Source organism: Scleropages formosus, chromosome 5 (assembly GCF_900964775.1).
Source record: "Scleropages formosus chromosome 5, fSclFor1.1, whole genome shotgun sequence".
Lineage (NCBI taxonomy): Eukaryota > Metazoa > Chordata > Actinopteri > Osteoglossiformes > Osteoglossidae > Scleropages > Scleropages formosus.
Window position 1 is genome coordinate 37,150,704 of NC_041810.1, and position 13,526 is coordinate 37,164,229.

The window sequence follows — 13,526 nt, forward strand, 5'->3', positions numbered from 1 at the left end:
GGGGACAGTCCTTTCGTGGATATGTTTGTGTGGGGAAGACATAGGTCAGTTATATTTTTTGAAACCAGGAAGGGGGATTGTTATGGGAAAGACTTTGTCACTGTCTTGATAATGTATTTTATGTAATGGGTATTTAGTAAGTTTTGTTGACCAACTGTAGGAAAAACGGTTTTGGGTTCGTTTGACTGTGGATTTTTTGATGTTTGTTTTTGGTTGTGTATTTTATTGATCACTTTATTAAATAAGGTTTAATTAAAAAAAAAAAAAAAAAAAACATGACTTCATCTAGATGTTTGACTGCTAGGCCATATTAAGTCTTATTTATCCTGTTATGTTATAGTTCGTAGGTGCTGCCTTGCCATCAAAACATGCAGTAAATTTGTCATTTTAGTACTCTACAGCTGTTTCAGAACAAAAGATAGCAAATGCTGACCAGTTTTGACTCTTCCCGGTTGTTTTTCTTGGGTTAGCCTCAGTCTGTTTACCAGTGGTAATTTTTTTGTCAGGCTGAGATGTTTAAAATTGAGTGGAAAACCTAGGTAGTTTGTATTAAAATATTAATGTGTGCAGCCCTGATTGCATATTTGTTAAACTGTTGAACTTCAGGTTCAAGTACAGTCACTGGTGCAATCTTGGGAACAAGTTGAGAATTTAATTCATTTAGCAGGAGCTTTTCTTCACAGCAACATACCTCTTACAAAAAGTACAATTTGTGCACTCAGTAATGTGGAGTAATACTAATGTGCTTGTGACCCCATGCCGAGGTGTAAGGGTACAACATGGAGGCCGGCCGCTACGAGGTCCTGGCTGCTGTGGGTGAGGGCGCCTCCAGACGCGTGTTCAAGGCACGCGAGACCGGCGGCTGCCAGCGCCTCGTGGCCCTCAAGAAGGTCAGGGTCCTCGAGCAGATGGAGGAAGGCGTGCCTGCCTTCGTGATCCGCGAGGTGGGACTGCTGCGCAAGTTGGAGGCCTTCGACCACCCCAACGTGGTCAAGTAAATCGAAAAACCCTCCTCATAGATGTTTTTATTGTCATGTTTATTGTTAATAATAATAATAATAAGAAGAAGAAGAATAAGAATATAAATAATTTTCATTATTTATCATTTAACTTCTGCTCTGTGTAATTTACAATGTTGAATAATTCAACTTGATTCATTTACACAGCTAGGAATTCTTGGTTCATTCAGGGTAGGTACCTTGGTCGAGCCTATTAAAGCAGGAGAATTGATTCGGACCTGGGACCTTAGCATTGCAGGGAAACGGCCCTAGCAATTACATGACCTGCTCACCACACATTACCATTTTCTGGGTTATATTTGCAGGTTATGTGAACCCTGTTGTAACCTGTAGGTTGTTTGTTCAAGCCCCACTTGGTGCTATTGCTGCAGTACTCTTGATCAAAGTATTTACTCTGAACTGACCTGCAAAAATACATAAGTGCTGTATCAGTGTATACATATTACAAGTCATTATGGATAATATTATAGTACAGTATAGTAATAATACAGCAAAGTATTACTGCCCTGTTTCTGGACACTTAAAACCAGCTGTTGATCTCTGAGTGTAAGTAGAACTCTTTTCTATTTGTTTATTCAGGGTAAGGCTGAGTTCTAAATTTATTAATTCATTTTACTTGTTTTCTAGGTTATTAGATGTTTCAGTTGAAGTCCAAAATCAGACCTCAGAGCTGACTTTAGTGTTTGAATATGTTGATCAAGATTTGTGTGCATTTCTTGCCTCGGTAGCAGAGACTGGTCTCAGCAGGTGGAAAAATTAAGGTGAGATGTCCTTTTTGTCATAGTCCATGCAATATCAACTGTTAAACGTTTGATCCACAATAGTTTATGTCATTAATGTAGTTACCCATGTAATTTTCTGAAAACCATTATGTTATGTGAATTCAGTCTCCGTTATGTTAATACTGTTGTATTTCTTCATTTAGCTGATGCTTTTCTCCAAAGTGACTGAGGTTTTCATACTAAGCTACTCATTTACTCATTTATACACATTTCATTTTTAAAAACAAAAAAAGCTTACACACTCATGCACCTACATGGCTATGATTTGATTTACTGCACAGGTTTGGATCAGCCTGTCAGTTGGTACAGGTGTCCCTCCAGTTTCCTCCTTTCTGTAAAAGAAAAAGGTGTCCCCATGTATCTCCTCCTGTCCTCGCAGGACATAATGTTACAGCTGCTGTGAGGCCTCGACTTCCTTCACACCAACATGCTGGTACACCGGAACCTGAAACCGCAAAATGTGCTGGTCAGCAGCCACGGTGAGATCAAGATTGCGGATTTTGGTCTGGCGCAGGTCTACAGCCACCACATGGCTCTCACGCCCATCGTAAGTCTGCACTGACTGGATCCTGACATGCTAGTGTTTTAACCCTAACAATTTGTAGAAGTGAATATGTCACTGGACAGAAACTAAACTAAGTATTCTGCCTCCTAAACCCATCACCCTGTTATAAATTCATAACAAAGTCCTGTGGTCTTATGCAGCCTGACACATTCTTTGCTGTTCTCTAGATGATGACATCACTTCCTGTGGGTATGTGCTCCTCAGGTGGTGACCCTGTGGTACAGAGCTCCGGAGGTCCTGCTACACTCCGGCTACATGTCCTCCGTGGACATGTGGAGCACTGGCTGCATCTTCGCTGAGCTCTTCCTCCTCAGGTAGGGAGAGCACAGTAAACCACTGTACACCCCCCGCTGCATCACGGAGACACGCTTGCGTGTAACACACATCTGGCTGCACTTCTTTTTGGCAGACCCTTGTTTTGCGGCTATTCTGACATACAGCAGCTCCAGAAAATCATAGAGTAAGCCACTACATGTCCTCTTTAATAGTGAGATGGTTTCATGGTCAGCGATGCTTTGTAGCTTTGCAGGCTGGGAGTATCAATGCTGACAGAGTAACTTAGGGTTAAATTGGGTTACAGTTAAGAGTCACATTGCGTTAAGGTTAGAGTCAAATTAGGTGTTCCCAGATAGCTCGAGTGTGTAACTCCTCCTTGTTGGTCCTCAGTGTGATCGGCCTGCCTGCACAGGAGGACTGGCCTACCGAGAGCCCCATCCTGTACCCTGCCAACTGGAAGAGTGGTAATACCTTAAATCAGCTGCTGCCAAACTTGTACCAGGAAGAGAGGGACTTGCTCTTGGTAAGTTTTAATGGGTGCGAGTCTTGCAATAGTGTGTAAAGTAGGAGATGGAAATATTTTTTTTTTGGAAATCAGAGCAATGGTCTTCCTATTAGTGAATTGGTCACTGATTGACGGTACTTTGGGATTGGCATATCCGCATCTACACTCCTTGGGATGTTGGTGAAATGCCCCGTTGGATTCTGAGTTAATGAGAATGACTTTGTTTCTAAATCAGAATTCACAGCCTGTTCCTGCCAGGGTGTGATGGGGGAACCAGTTTAAAGGCAGCTGGAATACCTCACTAGCCCAGCGCTGTGAGAAAAGGCTAAATTGGTAACAGTCCATTTGATCGAGGGCCTAAGTTCTGGACTGGAGATCCTGATGTACTGTAAGCCACGAGAAGCAGGCTTGAGGACCACTGCAGGGATACAGGTTTCTTTGCAGGGGTGTGTTGTAACAGGGGATTGACTGTGTTTTGTCGGTGTGCCCACAGCAGTTTCTGGCCTTTAACCCATCCAAGCGTGTCTCAGCATTTGAGGCTTTGAGACACACCTTCCTGGCTGAGCAGTAGCACCGCTACCCAGGGACCCTATGGCTGCTGAAGAGCTGGCGGAATAACGGTTAATTCATGGCGGTACCTTCGCTCGAAGGAGATGAGGACTGTTGCCAGTTGTTCACTTCAATAAAAGTGTTATTTCCTTTCTTCCTTTCTGAATGTCTCAGTTTTTACTTGAGGGCAGAAGATTCACATCCTACCTCTGTTCATCTCAGAGATGTGCAACATGACGGTAACTGGTACTGTTCCAGAGTTTAGGTGCTCAATATCTAAAGGTGTGCCCGCCTACTGGGGTCTTACTGATCAGAGGTACCAACTTAGATTTTCTGAAATAGCCCAACATTTCTTAAGATGACATTGTAGCATGCTGTGCTCTGGGTATGGATGGGGCAAAGAAGGGCGCACAGAAGGCGTTCATTCGTAACGTTTATTGGAACACCAACAGGCAGTGAGAGATTTTTTCTTTCATTTTCCTATGGATCAGAATGGATTACTAGCCCACCGAAGGTGTCTGGCTCCACACACTGTCCAACTCAACAGGTAAAAAATTTCTTCATTCATCATTTCCGGTTACTAAATTCTTTATTGAATAAATAAATCCCAAAAACTGTCAAATTCAAGTTTTGTCACGTACACAACCATACTTAGTACAACGTGCAGTGAAATGCTTTTCCGACTGTCCATGGTACATACTCATAGTAAGATAAAAATACACACACACACACACACACACACACACTTCTACCGTGCCCCCCCCCCCAAATAAAATAGCAATTAAAATCATACTACAGGAAAAAAAGAAATATAATGAAAATATAATAGAAATGAACAGAAGAAGAATAATATGTATGAGGGGACATATACAAAACAGATGTATTCAAGTATGTGAACAAAGTGAATGTAAACTCCAATATTAAAGATTAAATCAGAAAAAAGTACGTGTGCAATGTTGTGCAAAAAAATGCTATGCAATATTTGGCTGAGGTAGTGATTATTGTTTATTCAAGTCCAGTCTCTACTCCATGGTGCTTTCCTGGTCAAGAGCCCGGATGGCCTGCGGGAAGAAGCTCCTCCTCATTCTCTCTGTGTTGGCCTTCAGGAAGCAAAAATGCTTCCCTGTCTGCAGCAGGGTGAAAAGTTAGTTTTTTGCATCTCCTCAAGTTTTATGCCATTATTTATTTTGCATCAGTCATTTTTCTTTTGCACTTAAATGGGAGTTGTAGCATAAGCATACAAATGTTATTGCTGCACAGAAGTGTTATTGTTGCTGCTGACTTGCAACACACACAGACTTCAGTTTCTCATCCTCCAGTAGATCAGAGAGCAGCTTCACTCCTGAGTCTCCTGGGTGATTGTAGCTCAGATCCAGTTCTCTCAGGTGTGAACAGGAGTTTGCGGTGAGAACTGAGGCCAGAGCTTCACAGGATCGCTCTGTCAGTCTACACTGGTTCAGCCTTAACAAGACAATATTTGGACAGATAGTTTATGCCAAAAATATTTAATTTATGAAGTATTGGAAGTTTACACATCTGCAAGGTGCCTCGTTATGTTATACTGTTTCCTTAATTTAAACATTCACTTTCAGAAAATTAAGTTCCAAAATTTAACATTGACAATTAGAAACATTAAAAAAAAAGATAACATCTGGGACATTTTTTGGGAAAGAAAGTACTGCATTCATTTACAAAGAAATGGATTTGTATTTTACTGTTAGTTCCTTATGACTAATCTGAACTACCATAAGACCAGAGTACTTACAGAGCTGTTCTGGAGACCTTGACCACTGGCAGCAGCCTCAGAAGGCCTTCCTCTGATCTGATGTATTTCTTCAGATCAAACACATCCAGTTCCTTGTCTGACATCAGTAACACAAAGGCCAGAGCTGACCACTGTTCAGGTGAGAGGTGTTTGGCTGAAAGATTTCCTGAGCTCAGGTAACCTTGGACTTCCTCCACTAGACAATTGTCATTGAGTTCATTAAGACAGTGGAGTAGATTGATGGTTCTCCTCTTCTTGATGTACTGTACTGTCTTGTCAGTATCAAATGATCTGATTCTTCTCTTTGTAAGTAGCCCTTGTAACAGACTCTGACTGGAATCCATTGAACGGTGGAGATAGAGGTCGAAGTGTCCCTTCTTGCTCTGTAAGGCCTGATCCACTGAATTGTTCAGAAATTCAGACCAAGTTTCTCTTTGGTTTGCAGTTTGTTCAAAAACACTGGGTTTTTTGTTTCTGTTTATACAGAAACAAAACAGCAAAATACTCCTGAACACTCAGATGCACAAAGCAGTAAACCTTCCTCTGGTTTAACCCACACTCCTCTTTGAAGATTTCTGTACACACTCCAGAGTACACTGAAGCTTCACTGACATCAATGTCACACTCTTCCAGATCTTCGTTAATCAGTTTCAGCTGCTTTGGTGTTAATGAAATTAACAACAGGTGCACTAGAGGGGCAACAATGAGACGACCCCCAAACCAGGAATGGTTTTACAGGTGGAGGCCACTGACATTTTTTCCCCTCCTCATCTTTTCTGACTGTTTTTCACTAGTTTTGCATTTGGCTATGGTCAGTGTCACTACTGGTAGCATGAGGCGATACCTGGACCCTACAGCGGTTGCACAGGCAGTCCAACTCCTCCAGGATGGCACATCAATACATGCCATTGCCAGTTTGCTGTGTCTCCCAGCACAGTCTCAAGAGCATGGAGGAGATTCCAGGAGACAGGCAGTTACTCTAGGAGAGCTGGACAGGGCCATAGAAGGTCCTTAACCCATCAGCAGGACCGGTATCTGCTCCTTTGTGCAAGGAGGAACAGGATGAGCACTGCCAGAGCCCTACAAAATGACCTCCAGCAGGCCATTGGTGTGAATGTCTCTGACCAAACAGACTTCATGAGGGTGGCCTGAGGGCCTGACGTCCTCTAGTGGGCCCTGTGTTCACTGCCCGGCACCATGGAGCTCAATTGGCATTTGCCATAGAACACCAGAATTGGCAGGTCCGCCACTGGCGCCCTGTGCTTTTCACAGATGAGAGCAGTTCACCCTGAGCACATGTGACAGACATGAAAGGGTCTGGAGAAGCCGTGGAGAACGTCATGCTGCCTGTAACATCATTCAGCATGACCGGTTTGGTGGTGGGTCAGTGATGGTCTGGGGAGGCATATCCATGGAGGGACACACAGATCTCTACAGGCTAGACAATGGCGCCCTGACTGCCATTAGGTATCGGAATGAAATCCTTGGACCCATTGTCAGACCCTATGTTGGTGCAGTGGGTCCTGGGTTCCTCCTGGTGCACGACAATGCCCGGCCTCATGTGGCAAGAGTATGCAGGCAGTTCCTGGGGGATGAAGGAATTGATACCATTGAATGGCCCCCACGCTCGCCTGACCTAAATCCAATAGAACACCTCTGGGACATTATGCTTCGGTCCATCCGACGCCGCCAGGTTGCACCTCAGACTGTCCAGGAGCTCAGTGATGCCCTGGTCCAGATCTGGGAAGGAATACCGCAGGACACCATCCGTAGTCTCATTAGGAGCATGCCCCGATGTTGTCAGGCATGCATACAAGCACGTGGGGGCCATACAAACAGTAGTTTAGTACCAGTAAACAGAGTACCATTTTGAGTTGCTGCAATGAAATTTCAGCAAAATGGAATAGCCTGCCACATCATTTTTTCACTTTGATTTTTGGGGTGTCCTTGAATTCAGCCCTCTGTAGGTTGATAATTTTCATTTCCATCAAACGATGTGGCATCCTTTCGTTCCTAACATATTACCCAGTCCATATCAGTATAGATATCCAGCATGATTTTTTTCACCATTGCGATCTGATGTGTTTTCAAAGTGTTCCTTTAATTTTTTTTTAGCAGTGTATTAGACCATTTAAAGCGAACAGAAGGAAATAAATGTTATGTTTATTATAGTTTTTGTTGTATTTTTGTATCATTCATTTTGTTTTACAGACCTTTTTTTTTGCATTATTGCCTATCTTGGCCAGATATTTGTGATTAAAAGTTTCTTCAGATGTTCCTCTTTTTTTTGGTATATTTAAGCCACACGAGACTGTAAAGAGAGACAAAAAGTTCTTACTCTTCCCCAAGGAAAGTGTGAGATCTTTCTTGTTCATGGTCCTCAGAATGTACAGTGTGATCTTCATAGCCCTCTCTCTGCCACACATCTTCTGGATCTCAGATTCACTGTCGAGATCATTGTGATCCTGAGGCTCAAAGCATGCTGGATAATCCTGACTCAGATTCCTCTTGAACTTGTTCAATTAATCTCTCAGGAACTTCACAGCTTTGTCCTCAAGTGAATAAAAGATATATTGAACTTTTAGAGCAATCATAAAAAATGGTGCTCTCTTCCATATTATTAATATGTATAATTTTAACAAGCTGCTAATTAATTTTCCATTTACCACACCAAAGAAGTCCTGTTACCTGATTTAATGTAGCAAATGTAGCAAGATATATAAAAAGTAAATACAAAGATAGGCAAACAATTCAAACATCATTAACCCAATAAACTGGTATTATATATACTGTAAGTCCAGCAAGGGGAAGGAAAACACAATCAAACTATCTGAAACATGTTAGTACACATATGAACAGAGGAAACTACCAGTATAAACTTATAGGGGATGTGAGGAGAAAAGTGTGGAAATCTGAAAAATGTAAACAGAACAGTAAACTGAAAATAATGTTAAAAACTGTTAGTTAAGTTGGTTCTCAGGAAGAGTTCATTTTATCATGTCTCAACTCATTTTATCACCACTAATTTTGTATGAAACATCAAATACTTTGTGTCTCGTCTTTGGTTTAAAAACAAATAAATAAAAATCCAGTGCAGCCTCTATGTAGAAAATGTCCAGATATTTGTTTATTCTGTGTGTAATGATAACAACAATCTCATGAAGCCTTTTCCTAAATCAGCGTGAAGACAGATATCAGTTGTGTAGAACATTGTTCTTGTCTGTAACCATATGAATCATTACACAGTGCTGTTCCTCACATGGTTCACCAAGAGCAGTGTTGGAGCAGCCAAAAAGAGCCAACCCTGGGACCAGATCAATGTCCCTTTATATACTTGCAGGAAACACCTGAGGGACTATCTTGTTCCATTAACACCTACTGCCCTGGGTTTTGGTACAACACCTTTGGGGATGGGATGTCTCCTCAATAGCTACAAGACCCTTAAACATCATGTAATACAGTTTCATTTGTTAGGAAACTCAACAAAAGAGAGCAGGAGAAGCAGGTCATGTTCAGGATTCTACATCACAAATACGTGGATGTCAGTATTTACATGTTGATGACAACACTAGTCTGTCTTCACTAACTGCTGTCAAATATGGAACTGAAGACAGCAGGACAGCAGGTAGTGAAGTGGGTAAGCACACAAATTTGTAATCTGATGGTTTCTGATTGAAGACTCAAGAGAGATCTTTTATTGTAGTCTGGAGGAAATAATGTGAATTAAATTGATCTAGTAAATATCCTGTTTCACAGACTGGTGAAACCACTCGGGATAAATATTATCACACCCCTGATTGCATGCATAACAACTGCACCCGCATCTGATCAAGGGGGCAGGGGATAAAAAGACAGTCCGGATTCTCCTGAACGCAGAACCTCATCTCAAGAAGCTGCAGCCCTTCATCAGCAATCAAAGCTCCTTACCCCCCCGATCTCTCCTCGCCTGCCCTGGTGTTTCTCCTGTCTAGTTATTCAACTTTCAGCTCTCATTCTCCTGGTTTTTGGCTTCTTCTTGTCCCACTGTATGACATTTGTAGATTGACTGAGCAACCCTTGCCTCTCCCTACTGAATAAACACACACCTATGTTTGAGTCCCTCAGCTCGATCCCTGAGTTCCTCATGACAGGAATTGAACCTCCAACCTTTGGACCCAAAGGCAGAAGCTCTAACCACCACACAACTAGCTGTCCCTGCCCTAGCTCTACTTTAAAAGCTGCTAATAAAAAGCTTTCATTATTTACAAAAGAAAACTTTCCATGTGTCAAGTAAATAAATTGGTCCAAATTACTGAATTAGTAACCTTAACTGTATATTTAAACCTCATCTCGTTCAGTGTTTTCCCCCACTGGCTGCTTACGAGACGGATGGTGGCACAATTGGCCACACATTGATCAGTTATTGTATCTGATATTTTATCTATCAGTAATATGATTTCAGCTGTCTGCAGTTGAGAAATCACTCCTAATTCTTGGGCCATCATCTCAACAGTGGTCCTTCAGGGTACACTTCTGAGTTCAATTCCGTCACGCTTCACTGTTCTCTGTATCACATTTGCGATGGGCACTTTATTACTTATGTAGTCATATACTTTCATTCTCATGCCAGAAGAGTATGTCTTTCCATCAACTTTTGGCCCCTTGGGATGTTCTGTGATTGAAGTCAGGTCTTCAACTTGAGACAGTTTCTGTTGATGGTAACACTTTAGAATACTGCTCCATACTTCATAGGTAGTTATACAGGAACTAATGCAGAACTAATGGGTAGTGCTACATTAACACTGCAGTTACTACTGATAACTAATAAGGAAGAGTGATTAAATAATCAGTAGTTAACATTTCAAGTTTAGTTTATTGTCATAGGTACAAGTATCTGAAATTCTTCCTGAATGCTTCTCCACAAACTATGGACAAAGACAGAGACAATAGAAATACTGCACAAACAAAACAATGAATAACGCAACATCAATAAATAATGGTAACAGTAATAACAATAATACCAACTGACAGCCAGAGTATACATCATGCTGTTTATTATTAATAATACAATTTTCAGATTAGTCTGAAGTATCAGGAGGTTGGTCAGAGCATTTTAAACCTTGTATGTCCCCTATCACCAGATGAAGGGTGGTGAGGCAGTGCAGTGGGTTTGATTGGTGCTTCACTATGTGGTGGATCTGGGGTTCAAGTCCTTCTTGTGGTGCATGGTGGTGCCATACCTGTCCTTGGGTTTTCCTCCCCCCCAGATATAGAGGAAGGACCTGGCACCCACCTCTCTTCCTTCCTTGATTTGGCTCAAAAAACCATGCAGGTGGTCGCCCAGGTCTGGTTTGACTCAGCACCCTGCATGCATGCATCACTATACTGAATAACTCATTAAGATTGAGTATTGCCGTCACTTAAATAGGTCTGTTGTGTTCTTTAACCAGAAAGAAACAAACCCCCCTCTTAACTGTATTTTGTGGAAAATCATCACTAGCCAACTTACCGCATAAAAACTATACAAATTCCACATTTTCCAGCTCTGTTTTCTTTCGGACAGCTGTCCTCATTAGTCTTTATGAGTAAATTAGATAATGACTGAAGGTTAGGTTGTCATTAACAATTAAGAAAATCATTGTAACCCATTAGTAATGAATCAAGTGTTTCCACACTGTTCTTCAGGGACTACTCACGATTGGACCAGTATTTTAAAGTGAAAATCATGGTAATCATTAGTAATAACACTGTCTGTTTGCACAGAAATTTGTCTTGCTTCACCAGCTCAGTAATCAATTTACCTCAGATATCACACAAAACAATAAAAAGCCATTACATAAATACAAATCCACAGAAACAGCATGAATAAATATGCATTTGCATTTAGTGCAGGTACATCAATCAAAATCCAAACAATTAATGGGGTGTATCTGCTTGTGTGTGTGCGCGCAAATATGCGTGCGTAGGGGGGGTTACCTCCTTGACCTGCTCTGTTGATTCAGTAATGTGATGGAATGAGGAATAAAAGAATATTTGTACCTATTCCTCTTACAGTCTGGCACCCTAAAATGCCTCCCAGAGGGCAGAAGCTGAAACTCCTCATGTAGAACATGAGAATGGTCTGTACTGATCTTCTCGGCCAATTTGAGGGTATGCTTGGTGCATCTGTTGAGGAAAGAATTTACCAAAGAATGATCCACCATCTTTGAGCAAATCTTAAGCAGTCTTAAAATTCTGCTTTTCAGCTGAACTGAGAGGCCACAGAGCCAAACCGGGCTTCCGTTTAGCAGAATGCTGCAAATTTTAGAACAAAAGAATAAATAATCTCCTTGCTGACACCAAAACATCTGAGTCTCCTCAGAAAGTAGATTCTCTGTTGAACTTTATTACATATGTAATCCACATCTGACATGACCAAGATAGGGCATTATCCACATACACGCCCAGATATTTGAAAGTTGAGGACTGCTTTATAGGTTTGTTGTGAATGGGACTGGTGTGAACTGTGTGGATCCAAAAAAGGATTTCCTCTGTTTTGATGGGATTTAGAACAAGGGCGTTCTGGGTACACCATTGGACCACTGTGTTCACACTGTCAAAATAGGAGTCTGGCTTCTCCCCCTCGGTCATCAGTGCTACCAATGCTGTGTCAGAAAATTTGATGAGATAATGATTAGGCGTACTGATAACACAATCATTGGTGTAAATAGGAAATAACAGTGGTGAACTGACACAACCTTGAGGAGCGCCAGTGCTTGCTACACGCAAGGGGGAGTATGTGTTATTAATTTTAACCAGCTGATGTCTGTTAATGAGAAAAGAACTGTACCAATGAATGAGACATGAATTTATACCCAACTGGTGTATTTTGGAGAGCAGCAAGTCTGGTTTGATTGTATTAAATGACAAAGAAAAATCGATAAACAATACTCCAGCATAGGGTTTGCTTTTTGGTGTATCCAAATGCTTTAAAACAAGATGCATGAGGGTGGCTACTGCATCTTTAGTGCTGTGCTCGCGCTTGTAAGCAAACTGGTAAGGGTCTAATTTTCCCTGAATAGACAGAGAGCAAATGGGAGATGATTTTTTTCCAGAGATTTCATCAGTACAGAAGAGCTACAGGTCGATAATCATTACACTCTTTAGGACATTTTTTCTTAGGAAGTTGTATTACATGGGAAGTTTTCCAGGTTGTGGGGATCGTGTATGTATCCAGCGATTGCTGGAAAATGGGCTGCCACACAGGGGCGAGCTCCTCCCTATAGTTCTTCAAAACAGAGGCACTGATGTTGTCAGGGCCGGTGGACTTATGTTCATTAAGATTTCTAAATGCGTTGGCCACTTGTCCTACTGAGATTTCCACTCTATCATCAGGCCTTATAAGTACTCATCAGCACATCACTGCAACTCTCTACAGTCCCAGAGGTCTCAAACCTGGTGAAAAAAAGTATTCAGCTCTACAACAGAGGCCACCTCGTCATTTGTTACCAATGACTTCTGTTGTTTGCTGGGCATACCTGCCATGCTTTTCATGGTCTCACGCATTTTTCTGGGGTTATTAGCCTTAAAAGACTCTTCGAGATATCTCTTATGAATATCCTTTGCCTTCCTAATTTTATCTCTCACCTCCTTGTCCCTCTTTTCCAGCTCCAGTTTGTCCTTATTTTTAAAGGCTATTTTCCTCTGATACATTATACAAACATCTTTAGTTATGTAGGATTTGTTATTAGGGTACACCTTAATTGTTTTTATAGGAATAATAGACTCAATTAATGTAATCAGTTGTAATCATGTCAACATGACATGATGGCGCCGCGGATGGCCGCCTCGGTGTGGAGCTCCACAGTTGTTTTAATGTTTTTGTTAGTTTGCCCTGTCTTTAGTTATACTCCGACAATCAGTTTTACCAGGGAAGAACTGCTGAACATTCGGCAGTACACACCACCCGACATTTTACCGGTTTTCGACTTTTCTGACGTTTTGCTGGACATTGTAGTCGGAGGTGCAGCGGCGCTGCTCAAGCGCTCCAAAGACGCGCAAGCGCGGAAAGCGAGCCGGCGCGCTTGTCAAGCTCCGAAAGCGCGGC

The 13,526-nt window shown here is 41.8% G+C and overlaps 1 pseudogene; it reads left to right on the forward strand.

The window, feature by feature from the left end:
- Positions 1–333: 333 nt before the first annotated feature.
- LOC114910581 (cyclin-dependent kinase 6-like) lies at positions 334–3,764 on the forward strand (annotated as a pseudogene).
- The last annotated feature ends 9,762 nt before the right edge of the window (positions 3,765–13,526 follow it).